Source organism: Ictalurus punctatus, chromosome 20, assembly GCF_001660625.3.
Source record: "Ictalurus punctatus breed USDA103 chromosome 20, Coco_2.0, whole genome shotgun sequence".
Taxonomy (NCBI): domain Eukaryota; kingdom Metazoa; phylum Chordata; class Actinopteri; order Siluriformes; family Ictaluridae; genus Ictalurus; species Ictalurus punctatus.
The window spans coordinates 18,126,721-18,144,855 of NC_030435.2; the positions used below are offsets into that span (position 1 = coordinate 18,126,721).

The 18,135-nt window shown below is 37.4% G+C and overlaps 1 protein-coding gene across 1 annotated transcript in view; it reads right to left on the minus strand.

The window, feature by feature from the left end:
* The window catches only part of LOC108280171 (CUGBP Elav-like family member 5), a 230,960-nt gene that overhangs the window by 188,833 nt on the left and 23,992 nt on the right, over positions 1-18,135 (minus strand). The window lies entirely within an intron of this gene.

The following is an 18,135-nucleotide window of genomic DNA, read 5'->3' on the forward strand; positions in this document are numbered from 1 at the left end:
TGTATAGAATGTCTTTGTATGCTGTAGATTTAAGATTTCCATTCATTGGACCTGTTTCATCATGACAACGCCCCTGTGCACAAAGCGAGCGTCATGAAGACATGGTTTGCCAAGGTTGAGGTAGAACAACTCAAGTGTCCTGCACAGAACCCTGACCTCAACCTCACTGAACACCTTTAGGATGAACTGGAACGCCGAATGGACCCCAGACGCCCTCAATCAACATCAGTACCTGACCTTACTAATGCTCTTGAGATTGACTGAACACAAAATCCTCACAGCCACGCTCCAAAATCTAGTGGAAAGCCTTCCCAGAAGAGTGGAGGTTGTTATAACAACAAATGTGGGCTAAAACTGGATAAGGATGCTCAATATGGATATTATGTTCAAACGTTCACAAACTTTTACCCATATAGTATATATGGAAGTCTTCAAATGTGAATAGCGTTCATGTGTATTGCACACTCATAGATTTTTAGCCATACAGCTAACTTGAGCTAACCTGACAGAATTTATGAGAGGATTTTTCTTGTTCGTTGTTGTTATACAACAAACATCATTTCACTAAACTTGGCATGATTTCAGCATGCATTTTACATAATGCTAAGTGGACTCTATTAGCTTTCACCTCTGGTTAGTGACATTAGCATTTTGAGTTTACAGCATAGCTTAAATTCCTTGATTTTTTTTATTATTATTATTATTTTTTTTTTTTTACATTTAAATACCAGCTTTAGAGCTAATCTTTGGATGCAGAGTTCCACCAAATTTCCGTGTTGTTCTATGCAAAATATGCTTGCCACATCAAAAAAATAATAATAATTTTGCCTGACCTTTTAAATTCTCTCAAAGGTCCAACTTTGGCATATGTTCCGGTATAATGATTTGGAAGCAGTTTGGCTAAATTGTCTCTCAGACCTCCTGAATTGGTTTGAGATTTAAAAGCAGTTTGTCTTGAAGGGATTTATGAATGCAATTTTTATGTCAATAATCCCTTTCCTGATGTACATAGCTGCTGCTTTCCATGCTTTGGCTTCATAAAAGCAGATTCTGTGTATCTAAGTGCGTATTTACATGTCTGCATTTGTAGATTAGGAGTGTGTATGGGCAAGGAGTGCATGCATGGCTAAAAAATGTGTGTGTGCGGTTTATTGGCGCTCATGATTGAAGCTCATGCCATGAGAGAACAACATCCTTTAGGCTTATTATAGCTGCTAATCCTAACTGGGAGCCAAAAACATTTCATTTATTACATGATTCCTCAAATCCTATTTCTGCTACGATTTCCAAGCTCTCGCATCTCTATGCCGCTCTTTTCTTTTCTTTTTCTTTTTTTTTTTCTCAGTGAACGCAGCCACTCTGTCTTTCAGTAGAGACATTAAATGCAACAGAGCAAGAGAATGTGCAGTGTTAAAAATGTCTACTTGGCTAAATAGAAAAAAGGAAGAAATGTAGTTAAATGGGCATTATATTCATTTTAATGAGTATACGTTGGCAACATGATGAGGGTATTGTTGCAGTACATCAATTTGAAAAATGTTCTAACTAGGGGTGTAACACAATAACACTGTCTGTATCTATAATCTGTATCTATTTATGTTTAGTGCACCAAATATCTGTAGCTATATTTGTATTTAAACCCAAAATTGGCATGGCTGTTTAAACTGTCTAAACTGATGAGTTATTATTTTTTTTTTGTTCTTCTTTCTTTATTTTCTTTCTTTTTAAAATAATAATAATAAAAAAAAATATCCTAACACTATGCCACAGGGAAAAAAAAAACAGAGGTAGAAATGCCAGAACTGTCAGTATGGACTGTGAGTTCTGGCTTTGACAGAACCTCAACCTCAGCTACATCACTCGAGTTCACGATTAGTGTCAACTAGATGGGATGCATGGGATTGATTTTTTACATCCCTCCCGCACAATTATTATTTTTGTTTCTACCTGTTCACGATATTTTCGGACAAATTTAGCTGGTTAAATGTCGGCAAAATCTAAACAAACTAGTAGCTTCATTTAAACCACCGCGACACTGACCAGGCAGTTACTAAGGATCAATGAATGAGTGCTGTAAATGCATATTCATGTTAATGAACATGGTCTTTGTTTGTCCTGTGAGCTTCATATCTAACTGTTCGCTGCTCTAGTCTTAATTGGGTAACCTGCGAACCTTTCTGGTAAGCGTTCTTTAAAAACTAAAAAACGAATAATATGGATCAGTATTTGGATCGGTTTAGAACACATTACCTGTCCAATCCAAATAATGTACTCATATTTGGTTACAACCCTAGATCCAACAATAAAGGGACTCAAGAGCAAACAAAATGAAGTATATTTATTTTAACTGTGTGACCAAATCGTTCTGGATGTCAGTACAGTCTCAGAAAATTTACTACTATAATAGTGTAAGTCTGTGCCAAATAAAGAGATGCTGCGTCACAGCGGTCTGAAACGAGGCCAATTCTTTTAAGGCTTCCAGCAACTACACCTCTGTACCTTCCACACTACACACACACACACACACACACACACACACACACACTGGAGGGAGACAAGGAATACGGCTTAGATCTTAGATTTCATATTTCAGCCAAAAAAATGTTGTTGCTAGTCAGGCGAGGAGGTATGCTAGCTGGTTTTAACTAACTTTCATTCTGTCTAAGCCACGTCAGCATTCCTCTTTTCAGTCTGTGCCTTACTATGACCAATGAAATTTAGCCCTAAATTTAGCCTGAAATTTGCATCGAATTTTAAACAGAAAATGCTAATGCTTACCTACAAAAGCTGGCTCTCAAGTAGCAAGACTGATTCAAGCTGCAAATCAAACTTACCAAATCATGAAGGTCATCAAAGTCAACAATAACTGTTAAAGCCGTTGCTTACAAACACTACAAACATAACCTACTACAGATACTTGACCAAAATGAGTGGCAGCCATCTTGAAACGTATTAAAACTTGTAAACATGCAACAACAAGTAACGACCCCGCCTTTTTGCATTTTAAAGTGATGTTACGTCATTAAATAAGGCACGTTAAAGCAATTACGGAATGATTTCAGAGCACAATTTACATAATGCTAATCGGACTCTATTAACGTTCACCTCTGGTTAACGACATTAGCATTTTACAGCACAGATTAAGGCTCTAAAATGAATCCCTTGATTTGTTTATTTATTTATCTTTTTATTTTTACTTTTAACCACCCACTTTAGAGGTAATCTTTGGATGAAGAGTTCTCTTGTGGCAAAAAGTGTTTAAACACGCGTGTAGCGGGGGTGTCATGATGTCATCATTAGAAGGCCACATAAAGCCGACAGATGACGGGGAAGACAGAGAGATGTTGATGGGTTGCAGTTGCAGGCTTTTTGAGGGACATGGAGACTTGAATTAGAGTAGTTCAGCTCCAAATGCTGTTTACAGTCAGTTTTGCAGCTGTTGGACCCAACGAGCCTGATTTTTACCTAAAAATTCACAACTCTCCACAGTAACATTGGTACCGAGATAAAACCGACAGCCAAAAAAAGAAAATAGAAATACTCATGAAAAACTGCAAATTCTTAAAGCTCTGAGTGTCTACTGAGCATCTACTGGAGTGTGACATCACAAATCCATTCAATGCTGAACACGGGCACACCCAAAACAGTCAGAAATTATAACTTCAGTCATCTAATGTCATCACAGCACTTCACTATACAATATTTTCTAGCATATACACTATATATATATATATATATATATATATATATATATATATATATATATATATATATATATATATATATATATATATATATATATATATATATATATATATATATATATATATATATATATATATATATATATATATATATATATATATATATATATATATATATATATATATATATATATATATATATATATATATATATATATATATATATATATATATATATATATATGGGCGCACGGTGGCTTAGTGGTTAGCATGTTCGCCTGTTCGCCTCACACCACCAGGGTCGGGGTTCGATTCCCGTGACTCTGTGTGTGCGGCATTTGCATGTTCTCCCCGTACTGCGTGGGTTTCCTCCCCCAGTCCAAAGACATGCATGGTAGGCTGATTGGCGTGTCTAAAGTGTCCACAATGTGTGCCCTGCGATGGACTGGGACTCAGTTCAGGGTTTACCCCGCCTTGTGCCCCATGCTCCCTGGGATAGGCTCCAGGTTCCCAGTGAACCAGTAGGATAAGTGGTATAGAAAATGGATGGATGGCTGGAACAATTAAATGGTATTTATCAAAGCTAATACAACAGGAAATCCCATAATTGAACATCTACACATATGCATGTGAAAGACACCTTTATCAGAAGGAGCCACAGTTAAACACGAGAGCTGGAGTAACGGCCAGCGTCCATGCAGTGGACAGTATCTGTTTCTAACACATCCGAGTGAGGTCAGCAGGGACATGATAATTATGATGATGGTGTTTAGAACCAAGGTTAATGGAGGAGAGAAAATGCGAAAATGCATTGGGTCTCTCCACAACTGGAACATTGAACCTTTGGTTAAGTAAACGTCAAAGCCTCAATTAATAAAACCTTAAATTAATCAAATTAACCCGAAGTAACCAAAAGCAAGACTATTTCATTTTGTTTTACACTTTACAGAAACCTCTATTAAATGCATATCTAGTAAAATAAGTCAGGGTATAATCATGTATTATAATTAAAATATTCTAATCTTTTCTCCCCTTTATTTTAAATAATAAACATTATTATTATTATTATTATTATTATTATTATTATTATTATTATCCTTACTATTAGCAATAGTAGTAGTTTTTGTTGTATATTTTTAAAAACTTCAGAAGGAGGAAAATTTTAACGATAATTTTAACGCATAATTAATAATTACGGCAAACAATTTTACAGAAAACAATTATTGTTGTTAAATAATAACTAATAATGCAAGTTATTATTATTATTATTATTATTATTATTATTATTATTATTGATGTTTGTGGTGGTGGCTTAGTGGTGTTGATGTTGTTTTATTTTTTTTAATTATTGTTGTTGTTGTTGTTTTCTCATAGCCTATACTTTCCACTGTAAAATGGACTCAGAGGTGATTTATGACTTGTGACATGCAGCCTGCACTGAATGTAAATTTATTAAAATGAATCAAGGGCTTTGGGTTTATCAGGCTACTTTCTCAGGTTATTGGCACATTTATATTCAGGCTATCTAGGGTTTTTCGTACATATTACTTCATATGTTCATATATTCATATATATTTCATACATATAATAGTCCATATTCAATTTTCATTCAGTGAAGAATTCATACTGATGCAAAGAAAATCCTGCACACTTTCTCCGCTCCTTCTGAACATCACGTCATAGACCTGCTCGATAGATTACGCAGACGTAATGTCTGCGTAATATTTGGCAAACGCATTTACAGTATATCATGTTCATGTTAATAAAGGACTCATGGAAGTGTGATATAAAGTGCACTGTGGTCCTGTGGTTGTATTTGTACAAAATCCAGGTGAATATATTTTGTCCCCTAGTTGTAATCATCGTGCTGTCTCGGATCAGTCTGTAGAATGTACAGTATGAGGAGTTTAAGGGGGTGGAGATGTTCAAAACCTCTGAAGAAAATCTGTAAGATTTGAATCATTTTGTCAGTCAATTGGGTTAGAGGTTATGTTCAGAGGCTTCTAAGTGATTTAAAAAAAACTTGTGCATTCTATGATCTGGGAAACCTAGCTTGCAAGCTTACAGTTAGTAAACCTGTGAATAGAAGCGCTATTTGTCACAGGTAGACACAAGCAGGAGTTCCTGCCTGGATTTGCTTCTTGATTTTTGTATTTGAGTCTTGATCGGTGGCGTAGTGGTTAGCGCGTTCACGTCACACCTCCAGGGTCGAGGGTTCGATTCCTGCTGCGGCCCTGTGCGTGCGGAGTTTGCATGTTCTCCCCGTGGCTCGGGGGTTTCATCCAGGTATTCTGGTTTCCTCCCCCACTCCAAAGACATGTATGGTAGGCTTACTGGCATGTCAAAATAGTGTCAGTAGTTTATGAATGTGTGTGTGTGCTGTGCCCTGTGATAGATTGGCACCCACGTCCAGTGTCTCCCCCGCCTTGTGCCCCATGCTCCCTGGATAGGCTCCAGGCTCCCCGTGATATAGTACGGATAAGTGGTACAGAAAATTGATGGATGGGTGGATTTCTGTATTTGATTCTTGGTTTTTGAATTTGACTGTTGATTTCTCTATTTGATCATTAATTTCTGTATTTAATTCTTCATTTTTTAAATTTGAGCCTTGATTTCCGTATTTGAGTCTCGTTTTTTGAATCTGAGCATCGATTTCTCTATTACATCATTGATTTGTTTTATTTGAGACTTGATTTCTGTATTTTCGAATTTCTGTATAACGCTGTAAAAAAAAAAAAACTATACATATAGTGTAAATTTTGCATTAGGTGATGTATTTTCATGTATTTTTATGTACTAACGTGTATTTTCACTACACAACACCAAAAACCCTTTCAACACCCTTTCTCTCTCTCTCTCTCGCTCTCTCTCTCTCTTCCCAGATTCCCACTGGCAGCAGAACCATTTGAGAAGCAGCTCTGGTGCAGCCACAGAGGACAAAACAACCAAACATATGCGTACACACAAACACACACACACACACACACACAGAGACCATAGTGCCAGACATTTCTGTGAGGTCAGATTTGATGTGGCCAAAAAGATGAAGAGAAAAAAGGTGAATTTTGTCAGCAGAAATCAGGACTCCAGCTGCTCGGAGTTGCCTAAAGGTAAACACACACCCACACACACACACATACACACACAGACGCGCGCGCACAAGCACCTCCAGCCTATTGTGGCCCTGCATCACATCATGGTTGCAATTTTTTATTTTTTTTAAAAGAAAGATATGGGGGTGGGCTGCTGTGACCTAGAATACATGAGTGTAGATTTGGATCGTTATTCCTTTTGATGTGTGTGTGTGTGTGTGTGTGTGTGTGTGTGTGTGTGTGTGTGTGTGTGTGTGTGTGTGCCTGCATTGTAGGTCACTGCTAAGTGGCAGCACTCCCTCTCTCTCCCGCTCTCTCTTGTTCTCTGTATCCTTCCCCCTATTTCTTCTCTTACACACATATCCTGATGTCCATCCATTTCTTTCCTGTCTATCTCTCTGTCCATCTCTCACTCACCTTCTTTCTGGTAGATAAATGCCGAAAGCCTCACTCCAATTCCGCTACCCAGTCCGGCAGAGCGGGAACAACATAAGCCTCTCTCAGATTGTCAGAAGCATCACATACACACATGCATTACACCATTACACAGCCATTACACACACTACATACTACATTACTACAGAACTACACAAACTTTCACACACACACACACAGGGTTAGGAGTAGAAATGAGACATATGCACATACATTCATAGATAATAAACACGTACACACTCATCTATACAGTGGATAGATTGATAGATAGATGGATAGATGGGCTGATGGGTGGATGGATGATTACATGAGCGGAGTGGTTGGGTAGGTATATAGATGGATGGATGGCTGTGTAGATAGATGGGTAAATGAATGGATGGATTAACGAGTTGATGGATGGATGGATGTGTAAGTGGATGGTGGGTCGATAGATGGTAGATGGATAGATGGATGTGTAGATGGAGGAGCGTATAAGTGGATGGGTGGATGGATGAAGAGATGAGGTGGTTGGTTGGGTATACATAATAGTCATGCAGGGGTAACGCCCAGATAAGACTTATATAAACCACCTCCTCCCCCCGCCCGCACACCCCACCCCTACTCACCCACCCCCCCGCATGCACACACACACACACACACACACACAGACTTACATTCACATTATCACAGAAAATACACATGCATCGAAGATTATTCAACATGTGTGTGTGTTTTTACAAAGTCCAAAGCTGTATGCCAGCCTGTGTATGAAACGCCACAGAATCAGAAACAGTGAAAAGCCAGGGACTCTCCGAGCAAAGACAAGAAATGAGGGATGAGTGGCAGGCGAAAGTACGCTGCAAGAGAAAGAGACAGAGCTCTCATCATTTTGCAGCGTCTCCTGAAGAGCAGGCGAATTTTTTGGCACAGGCTCTTTTCCTGCTCCAGTGCAGTCGCGTTGCCTAGCTACAGCCGGCGGGTAGCGTTCGTTTCAGCTCTCGCCTGGGCGGAGAGGCGAAACTGAGCATCGATGGCAGGCATTATTTTTTTCTAAAGGATGTACACAAAACATTTTGCTTAAACATGGACATGCAGATTTTGAATTACCCCCCCCACACACACACACACAAACATACACACAACAGCCTCTGTGCTTAGGGTTCGCGATAGCGGCTCATAGCCACGGATTTCAGTCAGCTGAATATTCCTACAGAAAGATGCATTTAAACTAACATGGAAGTTGATGTGGTCTTAACAGCTGTCCTGTAGCTGCTTCACTTAATTTAATTTAATTTAATTTCATGACCTACTTTGTGTTTCTGAGGGGAGGAAAAGGCTAACGGCTACTTAGCCAAGTCAAAGCCTAGCTAATCGAACCATGCTTGAAAGTAAACGCTTTGCTAATAGTTGGTCTGGTTGGTTTATGTTAGAGAAACTAACTTTTATTGAGCTTTATATATATATATATATATATATATATATATATATATATATATATATATATATATATATATATATTGACTACTATCATTTCTTACTAGAAGAAAGCTGGACAGTATCATTTGCTGAATGAGAGACAAAAGCAGGGTCACCTGTGGGTTTTTTTCTTCTTCTTGTATTAAGGTTTTATTTGAAGTGCTAAAAGGTGCCGCTAAGCTATAGCTTATGAATTAGCACCTTATCACCAAGCGACCCAATTAGACCCAAGTGTCACCTTTGACACATTCAAATAACACCTCTGGATAATTGTCAGGTATAAGATTTCCTATCAAGCACATTTTATTGTGCACTCTGGAACCATGTCAATGCTCTTACCACTAATTCTGCTTTGTATCGAATTGTACTGGAGAACTAGCTCCCTTGGCTAGTTATCTAGCTAAGATTTATTATTAACAATAACGAAGATTCGATTTATTTCTCAACATTTAGCCTGGTAATATGAGGATATGGAGGATGCCTGCTTTAGCTTCAGCTATTATGTTTGGACGTGGAAAATGAAGAGAAGGCAATAAGCGCTTCGACAATTTGTCTGCTACTGTTTAAGTACAACCATAACATAGCTTGAAAGTGAATGTCCCAAAAGAATGTGTCGCTAGTCAATTTTCGACATTGAAATATTAGTATTAGTATAATAATTCATATTTACTCCTTGTTTGACCTCACTCGTTTTGACTTTTTCTTTTAGCTGCAACACGATTGGTTGGGTGATGCAAAAAAGCATTTTACATTGCTGAGTGCTCTGAGTAGTTGGACTTTTGGCAGAGCACTGTTTTCATTTTGAAGAAAATTGCGAAATAATGTGATATTATTCATTTAGGAAAACAGAGAAGAACATGACCTTACCTCATTAAAGCTAATTCACATAAAATCATAGTTGCTTGCTAGCTGTGCATTTAGACTAGGGTTGCACGGTATACTGGCACTATGGTAGTATCGCGATACCAAAGCTTCGAAATACCACCGATGCCACTGTATGTTTTAAATGGTAGTATGGTCAATATGATAGCACCTTAAATAATGTTGTATGTGTGGCACTTAATACTATTATCACTAAAACAACACATCCCACTGCTTTGGAAGAATACGCAAAGGTTAGTGACCCTTGATTTCTTCAAAAGTTCTTTACCTTAATCTTTAAAGATTTACTGTTTGCTTGTAAGCAAGCTAACTTTACGCTAACCGCTCTGTCTAAATACTAAAATTAGCCGTGTTTGCTAGCAAGCAAGCTAACGTTACGCTAACTGCTGTCTAAATACTAAAATTAGCCGTGTTTGCTAGCAAGTGAGCTAATACTATGCTAACTGCTGTATCTAAATACTAAAATTAGCCATGTTTGCTAGCAAACGAGCTAACGTTACGCCAACCATTGTGTCTAAATACTAAAATTAACCGTGTTTGCTAGCAAGCGAGCTAACGTTATGCTAACCGCTGTGTCTAAATACTAAAATTAGCCGTGTTTGCTAGCAAGCGAGCTAACGTTATGCTAACGGCTGTGTCTAAATACTAAAATTAGCCGTGTTTGCTAGCAAGCGAGCTAACGTTACACGCTAACCGCTTTAAAGAATGTTCTTGAGTTTTTCCAATAGCCAGTTATTCATTCTCATGAATAAAAGTATTAAGAGGAAAATTTGGTTATCTATTTGCATTTATATCTTTGTGTTTCTGTAAATTTGGCTCATTTTGTAGATTTGAATTATGAATTAACACAATATGGCATGGTATCGTGATACTACTTGGTATTGTGATACATCCAGCTGGTATAGTATCCTAAGAAATGTTGATGGTATCGTGACAACCCTCATTTAGACAGGTGTAAATGATCATTTCTTTACCAATGTGGATTATAGTAATATTATTAGTATATATATTTTTTGTATGACTAGCCAATTTGCTTAACACTAAAGATTATAATCTTTTATCTTTTGTCTTTAATCTTATAATATCTTTTATACTATAAATACCAGTGTAAAATAACTCATATTAATGGGAGTGTTTTATTAGTTCAATGTATTTGTTTAAAACCTCTAAACTCCCTGTTAACTATACACAGACATGAGTCATGTAAACGTGACTGAAAACAGGAAGTGCGTGGGTTTATAAGTGAGATTCATATAGAGCTTAGCATCTGAAGGAGTCTAGCATCTCTGACCCTGGTGATCTGGAAAGTAGGAATGGTCGAGCAGAATAATAATAAAAAAAAGCTATAAATGAAACACATGGACGAGAAATATCGCCAGCAGTAAAGGTTATAACATGTCCTGCGATACACGTTATGTAAGCTTGTCCACAGGTTGACCTGAATATAATGCAGCTCATCAGTGTTACATCTACTTTTTGTTACACGGTTAAAGTAGATGGCTAAGCTGAAAATTGAAGCAAATTCCAGCACGGCCCTTACGTTTTACTGTGGGTTCAGGGAAGTGTGTTTGTGTGTGTGTGTGTGTGTGTGTGTGTGTGGCACTAAAGCCGGAATTGAGTTTTCTTTCATTACACTTAGCTGATAACAGGCTTGCCCGGGTTACTATAGCAACTATAGATCCCTCGGGCTGTACCACGCTGAAGAATCAGGAGAGCAGTGAATAGATATCACACATACACATATACACACACTCACACACAGCCTTAGATAGATAAGACACACACACACACACACACACACACACACAGACAAACACAGAGCCATGGATAGATAACTAGCACACGCTTACACACACACACGCACAGAGTTGTGGATAGAGAGCTACAGCGCTCTACAGAGTTTCACTCAGCAACTTACACTCATGTCAAGTACATTTTCATCATCACCCTTGGGTCCTTCTAGATCAGGGGTTCTCACACCTTTTGCATCCCTTATGATCGCAGAATTCAAACCAAGCACAGCATTAGTACCAAATATGTACCATCATATCTTTTTATTCCTGAACTAAGAATAACGTAGTGTAAGAAACATGCTCTTAATTATAATGAGTCTTTATTGAGCACATGTACATCTGCACAGTGAAATTCTTTTCTTCGCATAACCCGGCATGTCGGGAAGTTGGGGTCAGCCATGATACAGCACCCCTGGAGCAGAGGGTTAAGTGCCTTGCTCAAGGGCCCAACAGTGGCAGCTTGGCAGCGCTGGGGCTTGAACCCCCCGACTTTCCGATCAGTAACCCAGAGCCTTAAGCGCTAAGCCACCATAGACTTAACACACCACCTGTTTATCAAAGAGAAACGTTGACAGGGCGAAGTTTACTCTAAGGAGATCAGTATGTTTTCTGCAAGGGGAGAGTCTACAGTATGGACAGAGGACTTAACTTCTCTGGAGAGAAAAATATAGGAACCTCTTTTTGTGGACAATCAATGGCATTAAATAGAGCTATAAATGGACAAAAAGTATGTCATTCTTTAATCAATAAAAAATGTCATCGCTGGCAAACTGATGGGGTATACAAAGAATCAAACACTTACCAGTCACTGATTATTTTCCTATAACAGCACATCCTGTTATTCCTTACAACTGAGCAAAAGTTTGTACTAGTTTTATTAAACAACAGTTCTCGGTAGCAAACTGTTGTGTACATATTAGTCTATGATACACTGCTTATTCTGACATGTAATGACACATTTTTCAATAATATAACTTCTGACTTAAATTAGCACAAGCAAGAGTGCTGTTATACTGAATGTCGGCATGGCTGTGATTACCTACGACTGAATCCCAGCCGTGTTGATATTCAGTGTAACAGTATTCTTGCTTGTGCTAATTTTTGCTTAAATAGATCATATAGACATGTATATTGTATATCATCTTGTATAGTGTATACAGTGATGTATATATTTTTTGCCTATTGTACAAAGTGTTGTATATTGTCTTGTATATTTTGTATTGTCTTGGTATATTGTACACATGATAACGTAGGAAACTGTTTCTCATCTCATGCACTGGTCTCTTATGGTGTTCCTCAGGGTTCCATTTTGGGACCTCTTTTGTTTGCACTATATGTGCTTCCCCTTGGTCACATCATTCAGAAACACAACTTATCGTATCATAAATTCAAATGGCAGCTGTTCTCTGTCAAATCTGTTTGAATATCTTTATGACATTAAATGCAGCTAAATAGTGATCAAACTGAAATAATCATTTTTGGCCCACCAGTTTCAACTACTGCAGTTAGGATTTCTGTAATGTGCACGATTGTGTCAAAAACCTTGTTAGCATTCTAGATCCCATGTTGTGGTTTTGATAAGCAGATCAGTGCTGTTGCCAAAAGAAGCTTTTTTTCAGCTGAGATCTATTACTAAAAATCAACAAAATGCTCCCTAAGAAGGACTTGGAAATGGTTATTTATGCTTTTATAACATCAAGGTTAGACTACTGTAATTCTCTCGATTTTGGATTGTCTAAAACCGCTCTGGATCACTTGCAAAAGGTACAAAATGCAGTGGCTAGATTATTGACTGGCACCAGAAAAGGTGAGCATATTACTCCTGTCCTCGACCTCTTTACACGGGTTGCCAGTCAATTTCCACATTGAATTTAAAATTCTGCTATTCATTTTTTAAAGCTTTACGTGGACTTGCTCCGCAGTACATATATGATCTCCTTACCCTTTATACTGCCGCAAGATCTCTTCGATCATCCAGTCAACTACTCCTTTCAGTCGTTCACGTTTTAAAACTAAAGGTGACCGGGCTTAATCAGCAGCTGCTCCCAGGCTCTGGAATAGTCTCTCTTTCATATTTGATCTTCACCCTCTATTGCATGGTTCAAATCTTCTCTGACGACGATTTGTTATCTTTTAATTTGGTCTGAGCGTGTAGAATTTTCATTTGTCCATCGGTATTTGATACTATTAAAAGTTTGTTTTAAATCTGTTTTATACTACTTGTACAGCACTTTGGTTTAAACTTCTGTTGTTTTTAAATGTGCTTTATAAATAAATATATGAAATACAATGATGTATATAGTCTTGAATATTGTATATTGTTTTGTATATTGTACAAAGTGTTTTATATTGTAAACAGTGTTGTATATAGTCTTGTATATTGTACACAGTGTTGTATATAGTCTTGTAAATTGTACACAGTGTTGTATATAGTCTTGTATATTGTACACAGTGTTGTATATAGTCTTGTATATTGTACACAGTGTTGTATATAGTCTTGTATATTGTACACAGTGTTGTATATAGTCTTGTATATAGTGTACAGTGTTGTATATAGTCTTGTATATAGTGTTGTATATAGTATACAGTGTTGTATATAGTCTTGTAAATTGTACACAGTGTTGTATATAGTCTTGTATATAGTATACAGTGTTGTGTATATAGTCTTGTATATTGTACAGTGTTGTATATAGTATACAGTGTTGTATATAGTCTTGTATATTGTACACAGTGTTGTATATAGTCTTGTATATTGTACAGTGTTGTATATAGTCTTGTAAATTGTACACAGTGTTGTATATAGTCTTGTATATAGTATACAGTGTTGTATATAGTCTTGTATATTGTACAGTGTTGTATATAGTCTTGTAAATTGTACACAGTGTTGTATATAGTCTTGTATATTGTACACAGTGTTGTATATAGTCTTGTATATTGTACACAGTGTTGTATATAGTCTTGTAAATTGTACACAGTGTTGTATATAGTCTTGTATATTGTACACAGTGTTGTATATAGTCTTCTATATTGTACACAGTGTTGTGCTATACAGTCTTGTATATAGTGTACAGTGTTGTATATAGTCTTGTATATTGTAAACAGTGTTGTATATAGTCTTGTATATTGTACAGTGTTGTATATAGTCTTGTATATAGTATACAGTGTTGTATATAGTCTTGTATATTGTACACAGTGTTGTATATAGTCTTGTATATTGTAAACAGTGTTGTATATAGTCTTGTATATTGTACACAGTGTTGTATATAGTCTTGTATATAGTGTACAGTGTTGTATATAGTCTTCTATATTGTACACAGTGTTGTGCTATACAGTCTTGTATATTGTAAACAGTGTTGTATATAGTCTTGTATATTGTAAACAGTGTTGTATATAGTCTTGTATATTGTACAGTGTTGTATATAGTCTTGTATATAGTATACAGTGTTGTATATAGTCTTGTATATTGTACAGTGTTGTATATAGTCTTGTATATTGTAAACAGTGTTGTATATAGTCTTGTATATTGTACAGTGTTGTATATAGTCTTGTATATTGTAAACAGTGTTGTATATAGTCTTGTATATAGTATACAGTGTTGTATATAGTCTTGTAAATTGTACACAGTGTTGTATATAGTCTTGTATATTGTAAACAGTGTTGTATATAGTCTTGTATATTGTACAGTGTTGTATATAGTCTTGTAAATTGTACACAGTGTTGTATATAGTCTTGTATATTGTACACAGTGTTGTATATAGTCTTGTATATTGCACACAGTGTTGTATATAGTCTTCTATATTGTATACATATTGTCTCCTACCGCATATTGCCTGCTGTGCACTTTATGTACACTGTATTGTACCCTGTGTATATCTTATGTACCTTATGTATCTTGTGCATGTGTTTGTTGCTGTGGTGTACATTGTTAGAATTTTTATTGAACTGTACTGTCCACACTTTCGCCCTTCTATGTTACACATGTACAGAGTAAGAATTACATGTCCTGTAATTGTACTGGTACCGGCTACACATGGCAATAAATCGCTACTATAACTTACCTACTTTTTTAATTATCTATAAGCCCATTATAGTGGAGCATAGCACTGAAAGTCTATTGTGGTTCTGCTACATTTTGTAGTCATACTGCAAGGTCTACACAACATATTGCAATATATAGATTTTTCATAAGGTATCACAAATATGACTAAGAGTTCTACACAAAGTTGAAATAAATGTGCTTTATTTAAATGGAAATGTTGCTACGTTTAGCTCAGATAGAAAAGTGTTGTATCAATAAAGACACGATGAAACAAAGATCGAAAAAGGTTCTTTTAATTTTTTTTTTTAAATTAATGATAATGTAGATAGCATCTTTCTTCATGGCAGTGTGTTTGACTTCAGAATATTGCTATAACTGTAAACAATGTAGACAAAACTGGATTGAAAAATTGACCTGGTTAGAGCATTGGGACTGACAGCATCTTCTACCAAACAGCGGACTCTTCCAGAATTCAGTGCTGACGAGATGCATGAAGGATAATGATCAGGATGTGATTAGATTAGATTAATCTAATCCCTGTCTATCATAGAGCTTGTGTGCTTAAAACAAATAATGAGCACTTATAATTTTTCATCACTTCTGCTTCCTTCATCTATCGCCATGAGAGAAAACCAAGTCCAGGAAAGAAAATTAGGAGGATTTCAGTTGGGTTTAGTCTCGGAGAAGTAAAACAAATGACACAAGGGTTAAAAGGTCAAGAACACATCAAATGTGCTGTCGCTGAGAATTCATCCTTAGGGATTGACCTTCGCCCTCCCTGTCTGCTTTCACTTGCCGCTCTTTCATTTCCGATGAAAAAATAATGAGCTTATATCCCACATGTCCATTAATATCTTGTATGAATGCAGAATGAGCATTGTGACTTCACTGTGTGTGTGTGTGTGTGTGTGTCTTTCTCGCTGTTCCGCTCTCAGGTTTTTGGCTGACCCCACCTCTCTGGTGCGCCGCATTGAGGAAGATGTTTGAGAGATGTCAGAGTGTTGCACTCGTGTGGTTCAGAAAACACACACACACACACACACATACAAACACACACACACACACCAGCCTGGAGTCATAACCATGACCCTGTTCACTGTTATTTGTTTTTGCATATTCCATCTATTTCCCCTCACCCTCCTCCTCCTCATTCATCCTTCACTCTAACCCTCTCTTTCTTCCTCCTCTCACTCATCATTTCTCTCTCCACTCAGTATGACCCAGCTTTCATTTTCTCTCTCTGTCTCTTTGTTCGGTTTCTAGCTGACGTCTGTGTCATCACTCTTACTTCCTGTGACAATTAGATTTTTTTCAACCTGCTTATATCCATAAATGGAGTAAGGAATTGAAACACGTCAGGATGTGCTGTTATAGGTAAATAATCAACAACCGGGTGCGGCCAGACGTGAACCATAGGGACATCCCAAAGTTGATTATTTTACTACACAGGCTACATTTTAATTATATAAAGAATGACACATAGTACTTTTTTGGTTTCATATTTTTTTTCTGTTTAAAATTTCATTTAATGTTTTTAGGAGGTGGGAGGAATCTTTCTGTCTGTCTGTCTGTCTGTCTGTCTATCTATCTGTGTGTATCAACTATTATTTGACTTATTTCTGTTCCAATGAGAACAAAAAATGTCAAATTTCAAATTAGAAATGTTACAAATGTGACAAAAATTGTAAAAACAAACAAACAAAGAAAAAACCCCAAAACAAAACAGATAAAAAAAACAATAACATTTGAGGCACTGAATTTGTCAACATCCATCCATCCATTTTCCATACTGCTTATCCTACACAAGGTCACGGCGAGCCTAGAGCCTGTCCCAGGGAACTTGGTGCACAATGCGGGGGACACCTGGACGGGGTACCAACCCATCGCAGGGCACAATCGCACCCATTCATACACTACGGACTATCTATAAATGCCAGTCAGCCTACAACGCATGTCTTTGAACTTGGGGAGGAAACTTTGCGCATACATTATATATACTTGGCATAACAGATGACCGTGATTGGCTAGAGAACCATACTGAGTAGAGGCAACACCTAGGAACACGTGGAGGAAAAAAAATAGACATATCTCCTGTCTTGTTTGAAACATCACTCGCTTGAAGCATTTTCTGTATCATATTGTATCGCTACCAATAATAGGTACCTTTATAATATAGTGTGTTTTTGTATATATTCAGCAGCACATTGTCCTTCTGTAGGAGTGTGAGTTCACCGAATTCGCTCGCACGCCCGAATTCATCCGAACCCCCTCCCCCCCGCCTCCGGCCCGCCACCCAAAATAGGCTAACAGGCCTAAAAATATGCCTTCATCACTCTCATTTTTGCCTGACCCACCCCAAACACACACACACACACACACACACACACACACACACACACACACACACACACACACGCGGATAGACACTCTAATGGAAAAAGTAGCACAGATCTTTTTTAGAGTACAGAAAAGCACACCTGCCTTTCTAAAACTGGACTTCATTCACACCTGCACTTTTATGGTGCTATTGGGTCTCACTCGCTATTTCCACTATTACACTGGGGTCACGCACACACACACACACACACACACACACACACACAGTGTGAGTAGCTACAGCTGGAAACACATATTGAAATGCAAAGAAACTGCACGATGTCGTTTATATTTATGCCGGCTCTGAAGGTGCATGTGTAGGTCAGAAAAGGTCACACGTGTGTGTACTGGTGAATGCA